Source organism: Salmo salar, chromosome ssa28, assembly GCF_905237065.1.
Source record: "Salmo salar chromosome ssa28, Ssal_v3.1, whole genome shotgun sequence".
NCBI lineage: Eukaryota > Metazoa > Chordata > Actinopteri > Salmoniformes > Salmonidae > Salmo > Salmo salar.
In genome coordinates, this window is record NC_059469.1 from 8,930,319 (window position 1) to 8,935,805 (window position 5,487).

The 5,487-nt window shown below is 45.3% G+C and overlaps 1 long non-coding RNA gene across 1 annotated transcript; it reads right to left on the bottom strand.

The window, feature by feature from the left end:
• Window positions 1-2,064: 2,064 nt before the first annotated feature.
• On the bottom strand, window positions 2,065-2,880 carry LOC106589444 (uncharacterized). The gene is made up of 3 exons (XR_001324846.2): window positions 2,789-2,880; window positions 2,591-2,711; window positions 2,065-2,484 (listed from the first exon to the last, which is right to left on the bottom strand). It is a non-coding gene; the product is annotated as an uncharacterized lncRNA (long non-coding RNA).
• Between the last annotated feature and the right edge of the window lie 2,607 nt (window positions 2,881-5,487).

Here is a 5,487-nt window from a genome sequence, read left to right on the forward strand (position 1 = left end):
CTGGCTCGGCCTGATTAATTTAATACATTCTCCAACAAATGTATTATTGGTGGTAGTTTAGACATTGTTTGTTCTGGGGTCCAGTTTGAAACTCATACTGCTGGTCATTATTTCACATTCAATTCATTCAAAGCACCACAGACTTACAACGTAGCATGTTGCTGGTATAGCAACATCATGAGCCATATACAAAAACAGTCCAAGAGTGACAGACAGCAGGTGGACAGGCTTGGGAGCCCTTCACAGGTTCTGGTTTCACTTCGTTGCTGTTCACACAACAAATAATCTTAACTAGTCCTAGAAATACAAGTGCTGTTGAAGTATCCGTCCCTTTCAACACAACAGAAAAGAAAAGGAAAAAAAAATGCCACACATAAATTCTTCAGATATATACTGATACACAACATGACCAAAAGAATGTGGAAACCTGCTAGTCGAATATCTCATTCCAAAATCAGGGGCGTTATTATGAAGTTGGTCCCCCCCTTTGCTGTTATAACAGCCTCCACTCTTCTGGGAAGGCTTTCCACTCGATGTTGGAACATTGCTGCGGGGACTAGCTTCCATTCAGCCACAACAGCATTAGTGAGGTTGGGCACTGATGTTGAGCGATTAGGCCTGGCTCGCAGTCGTCATTCCAATTCATCCCAAAGGTGTTCGATGGGGTTGAGGTCAGGGCTCTGTGCAGGCCAGTCAAGTTCTTCCACACCGATCTCGAGAAACCCTTTCTGTATGGACCTCGCTTTGTACACGGGCATTGTCATGCTGAACCAGGAAAGGGCCCAAACTGTTGCCACAAAGTTGTAAGCACAGAATTATCTAGAATGTCATTGTATGATGTAGCGTTAAGATTTTCCTTCACTGGAACTAAGGGGCCATGCCGAACCATGAAAACAGCCCCAGACCATTATTCCCCCTCCACCAAACTTTACAGTTGGCACTATGGTAGCACATTGAGGTAGTCACCTCATACAAGTACTTGGGAGTATGGCTAGACGGTACACTGTCCTCTCAGTACATATCAAAGCTGCAGGCTAAGGTTAAGTCTAGGCCTGGTTTCCTCTATCGTAATCGCTCCTCTTTCACCCTAGCTGCCAAACTAACCCTGATTCAGATGACCATCCTACCCATGCTAGATTACGGAGATGTAATTTATAGATCGGCAGGTAAGGGTGCTCCACCAATGCTCCTTATAGGACACATCACTGCACTCTATACTCCTCTGTAAACTGGTCATCTCTGTATACCTGTTGGAAGACCCACTGGTTGATGCTTATTATAAAACCCTCTTAGGCCTCACTCCCCCTTATCTGAGATATCTACTGCAGCCCTCATCCTCCACATACAACACCCGTTCTGCCACTCACATTCTGTTATAGGTCCCCAAAGCACACACATCCCTGGGTCGCTTGTCTTTTCAGTTTGCTGCAGCTAACGACTGGAACGAGCTGCAACAAACACTCAAACTGGACAGTTTTATCTCAATCTTTTCATTCAAAGACTCAATTACGGACACTCTTACTGACAGTTGTGGCTGCTTTGCATCATGTATTGTTGTCTCTACTTTATTGTCCTTTGTGCTGTTGTCTGTGCCCAATAATGTTTGTACCATGTTTTGTGCTGCTGCCATATTGTGTTGCTACCATGCTGTGTTGTCATGTGTTGCTGCCTTGCTATGTTGTTGTCTTAGGTCCCTCTTTATGTAGTGTTGTGTTGTCTCTCTTGTCGTGATGTGTGTTTTGTCCTATCTTTTTTTATTTTTTATTCCAGCCCCTGACCCGGCAGACGTTTTTTACGCGCTACGCACTTCAGCACTCGGCGGTCCCGTTCTGTGAGCTTGTGTTTCCTACCACTTCGCGGCAGAGCCGTTGTTGCCCCTAGACGTTTCCACTTCACTATAACAGCACTTACAGGGCAGAAATTTGACAAACTGACAAACTGGGAGCATCCTATGATGGTGCCACGTTGACAGTCACTGAGCTCTTCAGTAAGGCCATTCTACTACCAATGTTTATCTATGGAGATTGCATGGCTGTGTGCTCAATTTTATACACCTGTCAGCAACGGGTGTGGCTGAAATAGCCGAATCCATAAATTTGAAGGGGTGTCCACATACTTTTGTATATATAGTGTATATATAAGGTCTAGACTAGAAGACATGAAACTTAAAACTGAAATGAGACTTTTTCGCTCAGCACCTTAGTGTTGCCTCTGTTCACATTCACAGATGATTCTATGTAGAGAACTCGCCATAGCTTTAGCTCTTCTAGCCTTTATTTGGTACTTCCTCCAGCGATCCCTCTATCGAGGGAAAACGCAGTCATTAAAGAAAGATTTTCTTTAAAGAGTTTGAATTGACAAACACATGCACACACTTAATGATTTGTGGGTAGCTGCAGGTGTAGCTGAGGATGCAGTATCCTGCGAGCAGCATGGCCACTCCTCACGTCTATATACAGTACCTCCCGTAGTACCACTGCTATCCTAGAGAGAGATAGAAAATGAGAGTTGGATGTGAGAGATATCTTGGGATAATCGAAAAGACACTGTGTGAGTGAGTGTGTGTGTGTGTGTGTGCGGGGTGTCCTACCTCTGTGCAGGGCCAGTATTCCCTGTATGAGGTTGACGGGAGCTCGGTTAGCAATCAAGCCAGGCAGTTCCTTCAGCCTCACCTCCCCTAGAGACAGTGCATCTGCAACTCCTCATCTCTTCTACAGGGAGTAGGGGTGTCAAAGGTTAACGGTGTTAGCCAGTCTAAATAAAGTAGGACTAGACAAACACTACTGACCCATTATCCTCTGCACAGTGCCGTACTTCCTGGTGTTGAGTGGCGCTCTCTCCCTCGTCACGCTCTGATTGGCTGTTGCTGTCTTCGCAACGATGAGAGGGAGAGAGAAGGTGAAAGAAAGAAAAGAGGAGGGGCAGAAAGAGTGGGAGGGTGAGAGGGAGGAGGAGGGGAGAATGGGAAACAGGGAGTGAACCAAGTAGATGCATAAAGCATCAGCCCTTCCAGTATTGGGCCAGTAAGAGAGCAGGGTGATGATGTTATCTTGAGTCCTATCCTCTGATAGGGCAGGAGCATCTCAAGCGTTGCGTCCATACCTATTACACCCCACTGGGGGGGTGTAAGGGGTATTGAGTGAGGAGAGAGGGGTAGGATCAGAGTACAGGGATGGAGAGACAGAGGGAGGGAGAGAAATTAAAAGGCTGGGGTGGGGTGACCCCCTATTCAGGCCAAGGTGGGGTAATCCTGAAGAGATGAGGGAAGGGGCAGAGGGAACAGAGGTGATGGCTGAAAGGGAGGGGGTAAGGCTGGGTTGTATGTTGCTGTTGAGATCTCTTATCTTCTCGGTTAGTGTTGGCTTTTGCTTGTGACTAGTCCAGTTAGTGAAGTCTGAGGGTGGGCGACTGGACTGAGTTAGCTTCGGGCGCTAACATGCCAACAGTTTCACGGTTACCACTGAGGGCAGGGTTTGTGGTTGAGGTTTGGACAAGGTCAACCGTGAAAAGTCATCTGGTCTTGTTGTATAGATGGTCTTTGTTATGATCAGTGTTCGTGGTCTGAACATGATCCAGCACTGTTGAAACGTGGTTGACCGTGAGTGGTCCCTGTCGCTTGTCTTGCTGCGTAGACTGTCTTTATTGAGGTCAGAAGTTATGGTTGGGTTATGGTCCAATACGGTTGTCTTGCTGTACTGACGGTCAGGTTAGAGGTCAGCTGTGCTGGTGGTCTGGGCTGACCACTCCTCTCTACTGCTCCCAAACTCCACCTACTGCCAGAAGCGTCTTGCTTCACACTTTGCCCCTGGTAAAGGATCCTTGGATAGTGTGGTAGCAGCTCTGGCTGTCTGAGCGGATAGCTCAATTAGCTCTTTCAGTGAAACCTTCTTCTTAGAAGCAGCTTTGGCTTCAGTGCTGGCTGTGACTGTTGCAGTGGCTGGGGCTGCTTTGAGCTTGGCTGAAGTGGATTTGGGTTTAGTCTTGGTTGTGACTGTGACTGTAGCAGGGTCTGGGGCTGGGTCTGCGTTGAGCTTGGTTGTGGTTGTTGTAGCTTTGAGATTCGTGGGGGTCTGGGCTGGATATTTAACCAAACTCTCCTTGGAGACTATCAAAGTCTCAAGGAGCTTCTGTTTTTTCATACTCTTAGTTGATGTTGTTGACGGTGTGGAAGATGAAGATGGCAGTGTCTACTTACTCTTCTTAGTAGTTTGCGATGATGATGATGTTGTTTTCTTAGTCTTAGTTGTCTTTGCCGATGGTGCTGATGAAGGTGGTGAAAATGATGAAGATGATGTCTTCTTACTCTTACTAGAAATTCTTGAAGGTCTTACCTGTGGCTCAGTTGGTAGAGCATGGTGTGTGCAACGCCAGGATTGTGGGTTTGATTCCCACGGGGGGCCAGTACAAAAAAACAACAACACAAAATTGTATGAAATGTATGCATTCACTACTGTAAGTTGCTCTGGATAAGAGCGTCTGCTAAATGACTAAAATGTAAAGTGGTGATGATGATGTCTTTTTGCTCTTCTTACATGTGATTAGGTTAAGTAGGCAAGGGGGGGGGGTGTCTTTGTGTTGTCATGGTGACTGGAGCCATCTTGCATTTGGGAAGGTGGCTGTTTAAGTCTCTCGAAGGTTTTCCCACAGAATGGACACGCCTCTACTGAGGAAGACATGACTGCAGGAACACAGAGAGCAGAACAATAAAAATTATGAAAATATACTGAACAAAAATATAAACGCAACATGCAACAATTTCAACGATTCTACTGAGTTATAGTTCATATAAGGAAATCAGTCAATACATGAATTAATTAGGCCCTAATCTATGGAGCCAGGCCCAAAATCAGAATGAGGTTTTCTCCACAAAAGGGCATTATTACAGACAGAAATACTCAGTTTCATCTGCTGTCCAGGTTGCTGGTGTCAGACGATCCCGCGGGTGTAGAAGCTGGATGTGGAGGACTTGGGCTGGCTTGGTCACACGTGGTATGTGGTTGTGAGGCCAGTTGGACATACTGCCAAATTCTCTAAAATGACGTTGGAGGTGGCTTATGGTAGAGAAATGAATATTATATTATCTGGCAGCAGCTCTGGTGGACATTCTTACAGTCAGCATGTCAATTGCATGCTCCCTCAAAACTTTAGACATCTGTGGCATTGTTTTGAGTGACAAAACGGCACATTTTAGAGAGGCCTTTTATTTCCCCCAGCACAAGATCCACCTATGTAACGATCATGCTGTTTAATCAGCTTCTTGATATGATACACCTGTCAGGTGGATGGATTATCTTGGCAGACATGCTCACTAACATGGATGTAACAAATGTGTACACAAAATGAGAGAAATATTTTTTTTGTGCATATTAAAAAAATCTGGGATCTTTTATTTCAGCTCATGAAACATGGGACCAACAATTTACATGTTGCGTTTATATTTTTGTTCAGTATAGATTATATTAATTATGTTTTATTTTTAGATGTTTT